Below are 18,815 nucleotides of genomic sequence, written 5' to 3'. Positions count from 1 at the left end.
TCCGGCCCCGAAGCGTCTGAGGGTTTCGGGGTCGGAGCAGGGGTTACTTGATCTCGAGACTCGGGCAGCTTCGGGGGTTGCCCCTTCCGGGGGGGGCGGCAGAGGCATTCGAGTCTTGTCTCCCGGCCGAAGCTTCAGGGTCTGACCAGTGGGCCCCCCTTCCTCCAGCTTTTCCGGCTGCTCCGTCCTTGTCTTGTGGGGACGGGGCTTGGGGAGAGGAGTCGGCCTCGGGTCCTGTGGTGATGGACCTCGAGGCTGGGGAGGGGCTGACTTGGGGGCCTTGGGCCCCGCTGGACCCCGCCTGGGTTTTTCTTCCCACTGAGCGGGGCTTATTGTTACAAGGAGTGGGGTTTTCTTTTCCCCCCTCTGCGTACGAGTTGGATTTGGTGTCGGCCCTCCCCGGATTCGGTTCCATGTTTCCCCGGGTATGTCGGTTCCGTCCTTCCGGAGGTTTCGGCTTATCGCATCCAACCTGGTGTGGTGCGAGCGGCCTTTGCAGCTTACCTCCTGCGTGACCCGGATTATGCCTCGGAAATGGATCCGTCCATGTTCAGGTTTGGGACTTCGTTCCATTTCTGGCTCCGTTACGAGGTTCCGAAGTCGTCCTGGCTAGCAGACTGCCCCTTGTTTGGTCTGGATTCCTGCCATTCCTTCTGTCGTTCCCGCACGCTGGAGTGGCGGGAAGCTTCCACGGTGCTTCAGGTTTTCCTGGGGGGCGAACTTGAGTACCTGAATGAGTGCTTGTTTGCCCCTGCCCTTCCCCGCGATGTGGGCGTTATTCAGCTCCATGTGCAGGTTCCCACCCTTTCGGCGGCACTCGTTGCGGAGGACTTGCGCGCCCGGGGCCTTTTGTGTTCGGCCTTGCGGTTCTTTTCCCTCCTGGAGCTGTCTTCGGATTGGCTCACGGAGGATGTGGGGACGTTTGGGTCCGTCCCGGGGTCCGGCACCTTGTCCTCGGCTGCGCGTTCGTCGGCTGCCTTGTTGAAGCTGTTCACGCCGATTTTGCGGGATGCGGTTTCCCTGTTTTATGCTTCCCGTCTCGCGTGTCGGCAGGCGGTGCTGGGTTCCTCTGTGGAATCTGCTTGGGCTCTGGCTCTTAGGCGTTCTTCACCTTTTTGTCCTCTCCTGTATGGGGAGTCGGCCGTGGCTCAGTATATTCAGGCTGCGTCGGCGGCTTGTCGTCCGATGTCGGACTTGTTGGTTTTCCGGGGGTCCCGGGGTGGGTCTTCCCGGAAAGGTCGTGCCAGGGCTCGGGGTTCCTCTCGTCGTGGTAGGCCTCTGGTGTCAGGTTTGGGGTTGGCTCCTCCTGCGGACCCTCCCTCGTCTGGTCGGCGCGGTGTTCGCGCTGTGCGGGGTTCTGGGTCTGGTAAGGGTCGCCGGCCCTTTCGCGGTTTGCCCCCTTGACGGGGCGATGGGGGGGCGGCTTGCGCTGTTTGCCCGCGCCTGGTCCCACGATTCGTGGGCCTTTCGGGTCGTGTCTCGCGGCCTGCGGTGGCGTTGGGTGGCCCCTCCCCCCTTTGGGGGGTCGGGGCTGGCAGGGCAGGTTTCTTTCCCTGCGCTCTGTCGAGTCGTCTTGGAGTGGGTACGCTTGGGCGTCGTCAAAATGACGTCGTCCCTCAGATGGGTTTCCCGTCTGTTTCCGGTTCCGAAACGAGACTGCGCGGACCTGTGGTTCATTCTGGACTTCTCCCGTCTAAACCCCTGGGTTCATTGCCCCTCCTTTCGGATGACTACGCTGTCTCAGGTTCGGCTCCTCTTGGAGCTGGAAGCTTGGATGGTGTCCCTGGACCTCCGGGACGCTTATTGGCATGTCCCGATTCATCCGCGGTTCAGGGACTGGCTCGGTTTTGTTGTGGGGCGTCTGAGTTACCGCTTTCGTTGTCTCCCATTCGGGTTGAACCTGGCACCTCGCGTGTTCACCCGCCTTACACGGGTTGTGGTGGCTCGTTTGCGTCTCTTAGGTGTTCGGGTGTTGGCCTACCTCGACGACTGGCTGGTTTGGGCTCCCAGCCAGTCAGCTTGCTTGCTAGCCAGGGATTTGGTTCTTTCCCAGCTCACCGAGTTCGGGTTCTTGGTGAACTGGAGGAAGTCCCATCTGCTTCCCTCTCAGGTTCGGACTTGGCTGGGTCTCGTTTGGGACTCTCGAACCGCCTCCTTGTCTCTCCCTCCGGAGTCTCTCCTGCGGCTGCGGTCCCGCCTTCGTCTGTTTCTGGAGGGCCCTCGGGTCACCCGGCGGTTGCTCGAGGGGTTGTGCGGGAGCCTGAACTTCGCGATGGTGGTCTACCCGCCGGGTCGGGTTTGGCTTCGACGGCTGTTCTGGTTCCTTCGGGGTTCCCCCTTCCGCCTCTCTCGCGATTGCAGAGTTCAACCCCCGGGGGCCTTGCGTCGGTTGCTGCGTCACCGGCTTCCTCTTCGGGTTTTTCGGGGTTCAGTGCCTTGGCGCCTACCCGAGCCCTCGCTCGATGTGTACACGGATGCGTCGTCTCTCGGCTGGGGTTTTGTGACCAGTGCTCACCAGGCCGGCCAGGGGCGTTGGGATCCGTCCTTCCGTCGAGCTCACAGCACGGTACAGGAGTTCGCGGCAGTGTGGTTTGCTCTGGGGAGGATTCAGGTGGCCCGCGGATCAACGATTCGGCTCCATTCGGACTGCTCTCCGGTGGTTCATTGCCTGAACCGCGGGGGTTCGCTGCGGTCCTTGTCTCTTTGGGGTTGGTCGCTTCGGGTGACTCGTCTGCTGAGTTCTCGGGGTTTTGCTCTCCTGGCGGTTCACGTACGGGGCGTGTCCAACGTCTTGGCCGACGCCCTGTCTCGCTTCGTTCCCCTCTCCATGGAGTGGACGGTCGACGACAAGTCCTTCCGTTGGCTTTGCCAGACGTTCAGGCGCCCCGAAGTGGACCTCTTCGCGTTGGCGTGGTCGCGGCGTCTTCCCTTTTATGCGGCGCCCTTCCCTGATCGCGAGGCCGTCGGGGTCGATGCCTTTCGGCTAGACTGGTCGAGGTGGGGGTTCCTGTACCTCTTTCCCCCGGTTCGGCTGTTGCTCCAGGTCCTGACTCGCTTAGAGACTTACCAGGGGAAAGTTGTCCTTCTGGCCCCTTGGTGGCCGGCCCAGCCTTGGTTTCAGGCGCTGGTTGCTCGGTGTCCGAACCCGAGGGTTTTCCCGCGGCTCTGCCTCTTTCAGCAGATCGGGCCGGTACGTCACGTGGCTGGTTCGATCTTCTCCTCGAGTCTTCGCCTATGGTTTTTTTGACTCGAGTCTATCATCATCTCTATGGTGATCAGGTGGCCTCCTTGTTGGTGTCCCACCTGAGGGCTTCTTCTCGGCGGCAGTATGAAGTTTCCTGGCGGTCCTTCCGTTTCTTTTTGCGTCTTCGTCGTGTTAGCTCCTTGTCTGTTCGGGTGGTCTTGTCCTTCCTCTTGTGGTTGTTTCAGGACCGTCATCTTATGCCTAACACTGTCGCTTCGTATCGTGCGGCGCTGGCGGAGCCGCTTCAGCTTGCTTTCGGTATCGATGTCACGTCTGCGCCGTTTCGCAAGCTGTCTCGTGCATTGTTTCACCTCCGGCCTGTTCATGCGTCGCCTGAGCCGTCCTGGTCTTTGGACAGAGTGCTCGCTTTCCTTTCATCTCCTCGTTTCGTTGTGGCCCCTTCGGACCAGGATTGTTTTTCCAAGGCACTTTTCTTGTTGGCTTTGGCCTCTGGGGATCGGGTAGGGGAGCTTCATGCTCTCCTCCGGCGCAGGGGTTTCTGCTCTTTTGGTCGTGGTGATTGTTTTGTTCGTTTGCAGCCGTCTCCTTCTTTTCTGGCGAAGAATGAGTCTGCTGCATTCCGGAGGGGTCCATGGGTGGTTGATGCTTGGTTGGTCAGGCCGGAGGTGCATCATGTTTTGTGTCCGGTTGCGGCGCTTCGCCATTATTTGTGCGCCACAGCTTCTGTGTCCGGGGACGCGCTGTGGGTTGATCCGGTTTCCCTTCTTCCCTGTTCGCGGGTTCGGGTCTCTCAGGTCGTCTGCAGGGTTATTAGGTCCAGCCAGCCTGCGGTCTATCCCCGTGCCCATGACGTTCGTAAGTTCGTGGCTCTTGCTGCCGTCTTTGGGAATGTCTTGGTCTGATATTCGGGCGCGGGGATTTTGGCGGTCGAACAGGGTCCTGGCTGCTCGTTACCTTGTGAATGTCCCTGGGCCTCGTCGAGTCTGTGTTGCTTTGGGTCGGAGGTTGCAGCCAGTTGTCTTGGCTTAGAGTTGAGGAGTGAGCGACGACCGCCTCCCGGGTAAGTCCCTCTTTTTTCTGTCTGTGGGTAGTTAGCTCCAGGGAGCCGATGGGGCTCCCCCCAGAAAACCAGTGTTGAATGTAATGAAACGCCATTTTCTGGGTGAGTCCCGGAGGCTCCCCGGCATCCCTCCCTCCCTCCGGTCGGCGGTTTTTCGCGTTTTTGACATGCAGCCTCAAGAACTGAGGTGTGGGTAGCCGGCGAGGGGGGTCTGGGGCTCCCCCTTCCCCCCTCCCGGGGAGGGGGGAGCTGCGCAGAAAGCGGCGCGGCGGTGTGTGATGTCACACTAGTTTGCTTGTTTTCGGTTGGGGAGTTCTATCCACTAGTTCGGTTTTTGGTAGCAATTTTAACCAGAATAGGGGTTTGTTTTGGGGCGCTTACCTTTCTGGGTGCCTGTTCCAGTCGATGGCAGACATAGAATGCTTCCAACTACACGGGGGCTTCTATAGGCCATTGCTCCCCTTGCCTCTCTGAGGGGGCCCGGTTCTGGCCGTGGTCCCCGGTAGGCCTAAGAACTCCATACACATGACTGATGCCAAAGTCTGACATTAGCATATCAGCCTGGGATAGCTCCGGGGAGCCTCCGGGACTCACCCAGAAAATGGCGTTTCATTACATTCAACGCTGTTTTTTTACACTTAGATTTATATTAGAGTAAATTTCAAGATTTAATTAGGTTTACATGTCATTTTTTTTTTTTCTTTTCTTTTTTTTCTCTCGGAATTATCAATTTGAGCTCACTGTTTTCTTAGGTTCATACCAATTATAGGATTTTAATTAACCATTACTAAGCTAATTATCTTCAAGATCATTTTTTTTATGATTATTATTTTTCTTATTATTTTTTATTTTACATTTATATTGTCAGTCTCTACTGATTTTTTGTTTTTTTATTTTATGTAACTTCTGTGTCCTCCCTGGCTATCTATTGGATCTTTATTTTACTTCTAAATTGTTACTATTTTATTGTATTTGCTTTTATTCTTGTGTTTTGCTTTATCGTGTATCTTGTATCGTGATCCCTCTGCATCTCTATGCACACTGATATTGATCCTGATCAAAATCTTCTGTCTCATATCTACACCAACCAGCACATTGATCATCATTATTGCAAGTATTTCACAGCACACCAGGCTAAAAACAAACTTCAAAATAGCACCTGTCTATCAGTTTATAACCAAAATGTTAGATCACTTGGTAAACATTTTGACGATTTAAATGCATTACTCACAGCACTAGGTACTAACCTATCGTTCATTATTTTAACAGAAACTTGGCTAAATAAAGACTATACCCAACTCTACAACTTAGCTGGTTATAAAGCCATTCATAACTGTAGGCCTAATAAAAAAGGTGGTGGCACAGCTATATATTACCGAGATACATATTACTTGAGATATTACTTCTCAAGGGAGTAACACTCCCTTGAGAAGGTGGTATGCAGGAACCGACTGTAACACTAGAGGCTTCAACTTTGCAGGAGTCCCTTTGACGATCTGGAAGGACGCGCAGTACCCCTACACATCTTCGGGACTATGTTACTTAAAAAGCTAGACGGGGTGAATGTAGTAAAAGTGTTATATATATTGTATCGGAGGCGGAGATATTATTGTAACAGATGGATGCTTGCTTGACTGTTTTGTTTTGATGCTCACTTGACTGTTTTGTTTATGTCATCAGATCAGCTGTGTTGTGCTTGTGTACAGGTTGGTGGAATGTTAAGTTCTAGCTTAATTTTTATTTGTTTTAGCTTTAGTCATGTGCTGTTTGCTTATTGTTACAGTGAATAGACAGTGCTTAAACTGTATATAAGTATTGTATATTATATGGCTTGTGTTATTGCAGGATGTAACTGTACTGTAATTATTTGATCAATGAAGTCACAAGTCTGGCAATGCTCTTCTTTACCTCAGGAAGTGTGCCTGTTTGTGAGTGTGTGTAGTAATTTAAAACTAACCATGTGTCTGTTTCTTCCACAGGTGGAGCCCAAACCACAGTGTACCAATCTCTTCTGGCACAGGGTAGCATCGAATTGTCATGAAAATTGCCCCAAGGCAGGCACTATGTATTATCTTGCTTGATATATCTCCTCTGTTTTCTAACCTGTTCTCACACTAAATGCATCATGTTCATATGCTAGGGGTATAAGCATACAAATTTAATGCTTCTATACAATATAAAAGCATTGGAATTGTAAGATCTAATTAGTATCATCGTCAATAAGTTAGGTGGGTTGCTGTAGATTCGTATGCTTTGTTACAGTAAAAGCATACCATTGTACGCTTAAACAAGGTAATGGGTTATCATATAGAATGAGCTGCTCTCTCTCTCTCTCTTTACATTCCAATTTTGAATCTCATCATAATTGGATGTCTAGTTAGTGCTTCTCAGTTAATAAGATCCATGAATCCAAGGGTCTAGAGAACCTCCTGAAATTTGATATTTGGGTGGAAATGCTGTACGAGGGATATTAGATGCTTTTCCCTAGAGGTGAATGTTTAGCACCAGTGTAACGTTTGGGCACACATGTGACACTACACATATTACCTGTCAATGCTTGGGTATACACATGACACCACACACATTACCTCTCAATGCTTTACACTGCTTAAAGCGTTCATTAAAATCCTCGCGTGCAGATATTTACAGCTTCATTTACTAATGAAAATGTAATTCATGTCAAAATCACCCAATAATATATACATTAAATTTGTCAATATGGTGTATCCAAAGGTAATGAAAGTTGGGTAAAACTTGCATTATGTCATATATAATGTTCAATACAAATGATACAGTTTTGAATCAACAATTGACATAATTCATAATGCAAATTTTATCCAATTAGTGAATACATAATAATTATCTTGTATAGATTGGAACTGTTAAGTGTATGTCATTATTTTCATGATCTGCTCAAAACATTGAAAACCACACCTCATGTTTCTGTTGCCTCAACATGTAAACATATTTAAATAAATCAACAAAATGTCATGAGCACTTACAGAGGTCAGAACATGTAAATATATTGGGCAAACATGAAAATATTCACAGCAAATAAGCCTTTCTTAACATGTATATATGCTGTATTGTTATGAACACTAAAACATATTTGTATGAATATGTAAATAAATATATATAAATATATATATATATATATATATATATATATATATATATATATATATGTATATATATATATATATGTATATATATATATATATATATATATATATATATATATATATATATATATATATATATATATATATATAATATAATATAATATGCAAACAAGCTTGAATAGTCCCCAAGCATATATACAAATGAAAACTCCACCCCAAAAGTGACTCGAACCCGGACCTCCAGGAGCACATTGCAACTGGTGTCACGGTGCCTTAATCCACTCGACCATCAGTAACCACATAATCAGTGCAGTCAATGATGGTTGAGTGGATTATAGCACCGTGACACCAGTTGCAATGTGCTCCTGGAGGTCCGGGTTCGAGTCACTTCTGGGGTGTGAGTTTTCATATATATATATATATATATATATATATATATATATATATATATATATATATATATATATATATATGTCGTACCTAGTAGCCAGAACGCACTTCTTGGCCTACTATGCAAGGCCCAATTTGCCTAATAAGCCAAGTTTTCATGAATTAATTGTTTTTCGACTACCTAACCTACCTAACCTAACCTAACCTAACCTAACTTTTCCGGCTACCTAACCTAACCTAACCTATAAAGATAGGTTAGGTTAAGTAGGGTTGGTTAGGTTCGGTCATATATCTACGTTAATTTTAAGTCCAATAAAAAAAATTGACCTCATACATAATGAAATAGGTAGCTTTAGCATTTCATAGGAAAAAAATTAGAGAAAATATATTAATTCAGAAAAACTAGGCTTATTAGGCAAATCGGGCCTTGCATAGTAGGCTGAGAAGTGCGTTCTGGCTACTAGGTACGACATATATATATATATATATATATATATATATATATAATGTCGTACCTAGTAGCCAGAACGCACTTCTTGGCCTACTATGCAAGGCCCGATTTGCCTAATAAGCCAAGTTTTCCTGAATTTATATATTTTTCAATATTTTTTGTTTATGAAATGATAAAGCTATTCATTTCATTATGTATGAGTTATTTTTTTTAAATTTGAGCTAAAACTAACGTAGATATATGACCGAACCTAACCAACCCTACCTAACCTATCTTAATGTAACCTAAACTAACATAATTAAGTCAATAATTTATGTTCATAATATAATATAATAATAGTAATTCAAATAAACTAACTGGAAAGAATTTATTGAAAATAAAAAAAGTCACTCGGCCTATTAGGCAAATCGGGCCTGGCATAGTAGGCCGAGAAGTGCGTTCTGGCTACTAGGTACAATATTATATATATATATATATATATATATATATATATATATATATATATATATATATATATATATATATATATATATATATATACACATATGTATATACATATATATATATATGTATGTATATGTCGTACCTAGTAGCCAGAATGCACTTCTTGGCCTACTATGCAAGGCCCGATTTGCCTAATAAGCCAAGTTTTCATGAATTAATGTTTTTTCGACTACTCTAACCTAACTTAACTTTTTCGTCTACCTAACCTAACCTAACCTATAAAGATAGGTTAGGTAGGGTTGACTAGGTTCGGTCATATATCTACGTTAATTTTAACTCCAATAAAAAAAATTGACCACATACATAATGAAATGGGTAGCTTAATCATTTCATAAGAAAAAAATTAGGACAAATATATTAATTCAAGAAAACTTGGCTTATTAGGCAAATCGGGCCTTGCATAGTAGGCTGAGAAGTGCGTTCCGGCTACTAGGTATGACATATACATACATATATATATATATATATATATATATATATATATATATATATATATATATATATATATATATATATATATATATATATATATATATGTATATACATATGTATATACATATGTATATATATATATTTATATATATATATATATTTATATATATATATATATTTATATATATATATATATATATATATATGTCGTACCTAGTAGCCAGAACGCACTTCTCTGCCTACTATTCAAGGCCCGATTTGCCTAATAAGCCAAGTTTTCATGAATTAATTGTTTTTCGACTACCTAACCTACCTAACCTAACCTAACCTAACTTTTACGGCCACGTAACCTAACCTAACCTATAAAGATAGGTTAGGTTAGGTTAGGTAGGGTTGGTTAGGTTCGGTCATATATCTACGTTAATTTTAACTCCAATAAAAAAAAATTGACCTCATACATAATGAAATGGGTAGCTTTATCATTTCATAAGAAAAAAATTAGAGAAAATATATTAATTCAGGAAAACTTGGCTTATTAGGCAAATCGGGCGTTGAATAGTAGGCTGAGAAGTGCGTTCTGGCTACTAGGTACGACATATATATATATATATATATATATATATATATATATATATATATGTGTTGTACCTAGTAGCCAGAACGCACTTCTCAGCCTACTATGCAAGGCCCGATTTGCCTAATAAGCCAAGTTTTCCTGAATTAATATATTTTCTCAAATTTTTTTCTTATGAAATGATAAAGCTTCCCATTTCATTATGTATGATGTCAATTTTTTTGTATTGAAGTTAAAATTAACGTAGATATATGACCAAACCTAACCAACCCTACCTAACCTAACCTAACCTATCTATATAGGTTAGGTTAGGTTAGGTAGCCAAAAAAGTTAGGTTAGGTTAGGTTAGGTAGGTTAGGTAGTCGAAAAACAATTAATTCATGAAAACTTGGCTTATTAGGCAAATTGGGGCTTGCATAGTAGGCTGAAAAGTGCGTTCTGGCTACTAGGTACGACATATGTATGTATATATATATATATATATATATATATATATATATATATATATATATATATATATATATATGACCAAAAAGGTAAGATTAATAATTCTAACACAAATTTTCTCAATATTTCTTATGTTTCTTTTCACTGTTGATGGTAATTGAAAAATCAATACTCCAAAATTTGTTTTTATTTCTAATCTGACGCGACGCCTGAACGCGTTTCGTAATAACTTATTACATTTTCAAAGACTTTAGTTTACACATGCAACTGTAACCTGTAAACACACATCCATACTTATACTCGCATTTGGGTGAGGTGACATGGTACAAAAGTTTTGGGTGAGGTGATTGACATTTACACAAGATAAAACACAAACCAATGGATATAAAAACATAAAATGGAAGTAACTGCAGAAGTCCTATTGACCCATAGCATCAACACTTCCTCTATATTGGTGATATTGATATTGATGTGGCGGGGGATCGTATTCCAGGGACCTGCACGAAACGCTATGTGTACTAGTGGCTGTACAAGAATGTAACAACTCTTGTATATATCTAAAAAAAAAAAAAAATATCTTGGTTTGGAGTCTTGAAGTGAGTAGAATATAGTTGTGCATTAATTGGCTGTTAATTGCGGGTGTTGACTTTTTGATGTGTAGTGCCTCGCAGATGTCGAACCTCCTGCTATCGCTGTATCTTTCGATGATTTCTCTGGTGATGGTCTGGTTTGTGAGAAGAGATTATATGTTCCTTGATGGAGGCCTGTTGTTTATGCATTGTTAATCGCCTGGAAAGAGACGTTGTTGTCTTGCCTATATACTGAGTTCTTTGTCGCTTACAGTCCCCAAGTGGGCATTTGAAGGCATAGACGACATTGGTTTCCTTCAAGGCATTATTCTTAGTGTCTGGAGAGTTCTTCATGAGTAGGTTAGCCATTTTTTTCGTTTTATAGTAAATCGTCAATTGTATTTTCTGATTTTTGTCTGTAGGGATAACGTTCTTATCAACAATATCTTTCAGGACCCTTTCCTCCATTTTATGAGCCGTCGAAAAGAAGTTCCTGTAAAATAGTCGTAATAAGGGGTGCTTGAATCCACTTGGTAAAACATCTAAACTATTGGGACTGACTAAAGAGCCTAAATCTGTACTCCCTGGAGCACAGGCAGGAGAGATACATAATAATTTACACGTGGAAAATATTAGAGGGGCTGGTCCCAAACCTGCACACAGAAATAACATCACATGAGACCAGAAGACATGGCAGGATGTGTAGAATACCCCCGTTGAAAAGCGGAGGTGCAACAGGTACTCTGAAAGAGAACTCTATCAACATCAGAGGCCCGAGACTGTTCAACACGCTTCCGCTACACATAAGGGGCATAACTGGCAATACCCTCACAGTGCTCAAGAGAGAACTGGATAAGCACCTCCAAAGGATACCTGATCAACCAGGCTGTGACTCATACGTCAGGCTGCGAGCAGCCGCGTCCAACAGCCTGGGTGATCAGTCCAGCAACCAGGAGGCCTGGTCGATGACCGGGACACGGGGACGCTAAGCCCTGGAAGCACCTCAAAGTCAAGGTAGGGGGTACATGTGTTGTGTTAGTTGACTCTTCAGAGGTTGCATGGCATTTCACATTTCTTTTTATGATGTCTTCAACAAAACCATTAGAGAAGCCGTTGTTGACTACAATCTGCCTTACCCTACAGAGTTCTTCATTGACTTGCTTCCATTCTGAGCTGTGGCTGAGAGCACGGTCAACGTAAGCGTTCACAACACTTCTATTGTATCTGTCTGGGCAGTCACTGTTGGCATTGAGGCACATTCCTATGTTTGTTTCCTTAGTGTAGACTGCAGTGTGGTTCTCCTTTCCGCGACTGTTACGTCTAGAAAGGGCAGCTTCCCATCCTTCTCCATCTCGTAAGTGAAACTCAACACAGAATTCCGCTCCAATGTCTCCTTCAGCTCCTGCAGACATCTGGCATCAGGTACCTGCGTAAAAATATCGTCAACATCCCTGCAGTATATGGCGGGTTTCAAGTCCATGTCAACTAAGACCTTCTGCTCAATGGTACCCATGTAGAAGTTCGCAAACAGGACACCTAGGGGAGAACCCATGGCGACCCCATCTACTTGCTTATACATGTGCCCATCTGCACTCAAGAAAGGTGCCTCTTTAGTGCAAGCTTGGAGTAGTTCCCTAAGTATGTTTTCTGGTATGTCAAGAGGAGTACAAACCGGATCACGATACACTCTGCTATCATCACGATTGTTTCATCCACAGGTACGTTGGTAAACAGTGATTCTACTTCCAACGAGGCTCTTATCCCTGTGGCCCGTGTTCCCTGCAGTAAGTCAAGAAATTCCGTTGGAGACTTCAGGCTGAAAGCACAAGGTACATAAGGGATCAGCAAGCCCTTGAGTCACTTAGCCAGTCTGTATGTGGGTGTGGGGTATCTGGCTGATGATTGGCCAGAGTGTATCGTCATCCGGCTTGTATTCCTCTTGACATACCAGAAAACATACTTCGGAAACTACTCCAAGCTTGCACTAAAGAGGCACCCTTTCTTGAGCCCAGATGGGCACATGTATAAGCAAGTAGATGGGGTCGCCATGGGTTCTTCCGTTGGTGTCCTGTTTGCGAACTTCTACATGGGTACCATCGAGCAGAAGGTCTTAGTTGACATGGACTTGAAACCTGCTATATACTGCAGGTATGTTGACGACATTTTTTTGCAGGTACCTGATGCCAGACGTCTGCAGGGGCTGAAGGAGGCATTTGAGCGGAATTCTGTGTTGAGTTTCACTTACGAGATGGAGAAGGATGGGAAGCTGCCGTAACGTAACAGTCACGGAAAGGAGCGGAGTCTTCCACACTGCAATCTACACTAAGAAAACAAACATAAGTATGTGCCTCAATGTCAATAGTGACTAACCAGCCAGGTACAAAAGGAGTGTTGTGAACGCTTATGTCGACATTGCTCTCAGTCACAGCTCAAGATGGAAGCAAGTCGAAGAAGAACTCTGTAGGGTAAGGCAGGTCGTAGTCAACAACGGCTTCTCCAATGGTTTTGTTGAAGACATCATAAAAAGAAAAGTGAAATGCCATGCAACCTCTGAAGAGTCAACTATCACAACATATGTACCCCCTATTAGACTATTTTATAGGAACTTCTTTTCGATGGCTCATAAAACGGAGGAAAGGGTTCGTGAAAGATATTGTTGATAGGAACGTTATCCCTACAGACAAAAATCAGAAAATACAATTGACGATTTACTATAAAACTAAAAAATGGCCAACCTACTCATGAAGAACTCTCCAGACACCAAGAATAATGCCTTGAAGGAAACCAACGTCGTCTGTGCTTTCAAATGCCCACTTGGGGACTGTAAGCCCCAAACAACTCAGTATATAGACAAGACAATAACATCTCTTTCTAGTAGATTAACAATGCATAAACAACAGGGCTCCATCAAGTAACATATAATCTCTTCTCACAACCAGACCTTCACCAGAGAAATCTTAAATTAATTAATTAACAAACAACACAGAAATCATTGATAGATACAGCGTTAGCAGGAGGCTCGACATCTGTGAGGCACTCCACATTAAAACGTCTACACCAGCAATCAACAGCCAATTAATGCACAACTATATGCTACCCACTTCAAGACTCCGAACCAATATAGAAGCATCAAGAGGAAGTGTTAATGCTATGGGCTAATAGGCCTTCTGCGGTTACTTCCATTCTTATGTTTTTATACCCTTGGTTCATGTCTCATCTTGTGTAAATGTCAATCACCTCACCCAAATCTTTTGTACCATATCACCTCACCCAAATGCGAGTATAAGTATGGATGTGTGTTTACAGGTTACAGTTGTATGTGTGAAATAAAGTCTTTGAAAATGTAATAAGTTATTACGAAACGCATTCAGGCGTCGCGTCAGACTTGAAGTGAAAATGAATTTTGGAGAATTGATTTTATAATTACCATCGGCAGTGAAAAGAAACATAAGAAATATTGAGAAAATTCGTTTTAGAATGATTAATCTTACCTTTTCGGTCATATTTAACAACATATGTTTACAAGAGAGACTGCTACCAAAATATACTAATATATATATATATATATATATATATATATATATATATATATATATATATATATATATATATATATATATATATGTCGTACCTAGTAGCCAGAACGCACTTCTTGACCTACTATGCAACACCAGATTTGCTTAATAGGCCGAGTGATTTTCTTTATTTTCAATCAATTGTTTCCAATTGCTTATTTTTAATTCTTATCATTATATTATATCAAGAACATAAATTGTTGTCTTAGTCATGCTAGTTTAGATAGGGTAGGTTAGGTTAGATAGGGTTGGTTAGGTTCGGTCATATATCTATGTTAGTTTTAACTCAAATTATAAAATAATGAACTCATACATAATGAAATGGATAGATTTATCATTTCATAAGAAAAAATAAGGAAAAATATATAGATTCATGAAAATTTGGCTTATTAGGCAAATTGAGCCTTGCATAAAAGGCCAAATAGTGCATTCTGACTACTAGGTACAACATCTATATATATATATATATATATATATATATATATATATATATATATATATATATATATATATATATATATATAATTATATTTTGGTAGCAGTCTTTCCTGTAGACATATATTATTAAATATGACCGAAAAAGTAAGGGTAATAATTCTAACACGAATTTTCTCAATATTTCTTATGTTTCTTTTCACTAAAGAAACATAAGAAATATTGAGAAAATTCGTGTTAGAATTATTATATATATATATATATATATATATATATATATATATATATATATATATATATATATATATATACATATATACATATATATATATAATATGCAAACAAGCCTGAATGGTCCCCAGGACTATATGCAACTGAAAACTCACACCCCAGAAGTGACTCGAACCCATACTGCCAGGAGCAACGCAACTGGTATGTACAGGACGGATTAAGGCGTCTTGTACATACCAGTTGCGTTGCTCCTGGCAGTAAGGGTTCGAATCACTAATGGGGTGTGAGTTTTCAGTTAAATATATATATATATATATATATATATATATATATATATATATATATATATATATATATATATATATATATATATATATATATGTCGTACCTAGTAGCCAGAACGCACTTCTCAGCCTACTATGCAAGGCCCGATTTGCCTAATAAGCCAAGTTTTCCTGAATTAATATATTTTCTCTAATTTTTTTCTTATGAAATGATAAAGCTTCCCATTTCATTACGTATGAGGTCAATTTTTTATTATTGGAGTTAAAATTAACGTAGATATATGACCAAACCTAACCAACCCTACCTAACCTAACCTAACCCATCTTTATAGGTTAGGATAGGTTAGGTAGCAAAAAAAGTTAGGTTAGGTTAGGTTGGTTAGGTAGTCGAAAAAACAGTAATTCATGAAAACTTGGCTTATTAGGCAAATCGAGCCTTGCATAGTAGGCTGAGAAGTGCGTTCTGGTTACTAGGTACAACATATATATATATATATATATATATGACAGTGTCAGACCACAGAGGAAAATTGAAACAGGAATTTCCTTAAGTACTTTCGTATATTAATACATCTTCAGAAGGAGTGGTTTTACAAGTCGAGTACAGGACATAAGTAGGCAGGAGAGAATGGTGGAGTGAGGTGAGGTACAATAAGTGGACACAAATATGAGCCGCACAAAAACTGCAGAGGGCCTATTGGCCCATCCGATGCAGCTCCCATTCATAACCATACACAGGCCACACATGGATAATCATAGCATAAGATAGTAAATACTTACAATGAATTTGTGAGACAAATGTGTTCCAATGATCCTACTCAAATCGCCCTTTAATTGATCTATTAAAAAATGGGTCTAAGTTATATAAATATATAACTTAGATTAAATAATTTTATATTTATATTTATATATAACTTAGATCTAAGTTATATATAAATATATAACTTAGATCCATTTTTAATAGATCAATTAAAGGGCGGTTTGAGTAGGATCATTGGAACACATTTGTCTCACTAATTCATTGTAAATATTTACTATCTTATGCTATGATTATCCATGTGTGGCCTGTGGGTGGTTATGAATGGGAGCTGCATCCGATGGGCCAATAGGCCCTCTGCAGTTTTTGTGCGGCTCATATTTGTGTCCACTTACTGTACCTCACCTCACTCCACCATTCTCTCCTGCCTATTTATGTCCTATACTCGACCTGTAAAACCACTCCTTCTGAAGATGTATTAATATACGAAAGTACTTAAGGAAATTCCTGTTTCAATTTTCCTCCTTGGTCTGACACTGTCACATTTTTTAATTTTTAATCACGTGTTTGTTTCGTGATTTACACACACACACACACACACACATATATATATATATATATATATATATATATATATATATATATATATATATATAATATACACAGTGGCACCTCGACTTACAATTGTCCCTACTAAGATAATTTCGAGTTACGATGTAAATTTCATCGAAAAATGCAACTCGACATCCGATGGTGTTGTCGACTTAAGATACTTGCTGGTACACGTTCGAGTCGACTGAGCGCGTGGTTCCCGGTCACGCAACCGACCTGCCTCAGCTGCCCGCTTAGTGATGATCGTGCCTATAAGAAATTTCACTTTTGTGGTGATTTTTTGCATTTTGAACATTAAAGTAATTATTATATATCACGCCATGAGTCCCAGGAAAGTCAATGGTAAGGCTCAACATATGAGATCCCATGTAAGGATGACCATAGAGCAGAAACAAGAGATCATTCGTAAATATGAAGATGGTGTGCAGGTTGTTGGACTGGCTAGGCAGTACAACAAATCGTAGTCAACAATATTCACCATACTGGTTAAGAAAAAAGGACATTATGGGTGCTAAAGTGGTGCATCATCACAGACAAATGTTAAAACGAAGGGAAAAACAAATGTCTCTTGACAAATTTGTAGTGAGACAAACAAGCACTGAACCACAACCAGGTCCTAGTGGTATTCAGGCAAAACGTAGGACAGTGTACCCCAGAGAAAACATCACTGCCTGATGTGATAATGGAAGGGGACTCCCCTTCCAAACAGTAACAACTCTCATCCTCCTCCCTCATCATCATCATCCATATGCCATCAAGAGCCCTCCATAAAGATAAGATAAACTTAGGTACTGTATTATAGTTAGAAAAAAACATTGTATTCAGTATAAAATGTATTTGTATGTTAATATTTTGGAGGGTGGGGAACGGATTAATACAAATCCCTTTATTTCTTATGGGAAAAATCGCTTCGACTTCCGATATTTCGACTTACGATCCGTCTCTGGGAACGGATTAGCATCGTAAGTCGAGGCCCCATTGTATATATATATATATATATATATATATATATATATATATATATATATGTGTGTATATCACGAAAATAAACATGTGATTAAGAATGTGACAAAGTCAGACCACGGAGGAAAATGAAACAGGAATTTCCTTAAGTACTTTCGTATATTAAATACATCTTCAGAAGGAATGAATCTTCCTTCTGAAGATGTATTTAATATACGAAAGTACTTAAGGAAATTCCTGTTTCATTTTCCTCCGTGGTCTGACTTTGTCATATATATATATATATATATATATATATATATATATATGTCGTACCTAGTAGCCAGAACGCACTTCTCAGCCTACTATGCAAGGCCTGATTTGCCTAATAAGCCAAGTATTCCTGAATTAATATATTTTCTCTAATTTTTTTCTTATGAAATGGTAAAGCTACCCATTTCATTATGTATGAGGTCAATTTTTTTTTATTGGAGTTAAAATTAACGTAGATATATGACTGAACCTAACCAACCCTACCTAACCTAACCCAACCTATCTTTGTAGGTTAGGTTAGGTTAGGTGGCCGAAAAAGTTAGGTTAGGTTAGGTTAGGTAGGTTAGGTAGTCGAAAAATAATTAATTCATGAAAACTTGGCTTATTAGGCAAATCGGGCCTTGCATAGTAGGCTGAGAAGTGCGTTCTGGCTACTAGGTACGACATATATATATATATATATATATATATATATATATAACTATATATATATATAACTATATATATATATATATATATATATATATATACTGATATTGTATATATGTTGTACCTAGTAGCCAGAACGCACTCCTCAGTGTACTATGCAAGGCCCGATTTGCCTAATAGGCCGAGTGATTTTCTTTATTTTCAATAAAAATTTTCCAAATAGTTTATTTGAATTATTATTATTTCATATTAAGACCATAATTTATTGACTTAGTTGTGTTAGTTTAGGTTAGGTTAACATAGGTTAGGTATGGTTGGTTAGGTTCGGTCATATATCTACGTTAGTTTTAACTCAAATTTAAACAAATTAACTTATAATAAAATAGACAGATTTATCATTTCATAAGAAAAAAATTTGGAAAAATATATAAATTCAAGGAAACTTGGCTTATTAGGCAAATCGGGCCTTGCATAGCAGACCAAGTATGACGTTCTGGCTACTAGGTACAACATATATATATAT

The 18,815-nt window shown here is 41.2% G+C and overlaps 1 long non-coding RNA gene across 1 annotated transcript in view; it reads left to right on the top strand.

The window, feature by feature from the left end:
- Nucleotides 1–7,383, top strand: part of LOC138368237 (uncharacterized) — a 470,460-nt gene extending 463,077 nt beyond the window's left edge. The window contains exon 5 of the long non-coding RNA XR_011229548.1: nt 6,245–7,383. This is a non-coding gene — a long non-coding RNA (uncharacterized lncRNA). The remainder of the gene's footprint in view (nt 1–6,244) is intronic.
- The last annotated feature ends 11,432 nt before the right edge of the window (nt 7,384–18,815 follow it).

The sequence above is a fragment of the Procambarus clarkii genome, chromosome 24 (genome assembly GCF_040958095.1).
Source record: "Procambarus clarkii isolate CNS0578487 chromosome 24, FALCON_Pclarkii_2.0, whole genome shotgun sequence".
NCBI lineage: Eukaryota > Metazoa > Arthropoda > Malacostraca > Decapoda > Cambaridae > Procambarus > Procambarus clarkii.
The sequence above is the reverse complement of the archived record's forward strand: the minus strand, read 5'-3'. Positions and strand labels throughout refer to the sequence as shown.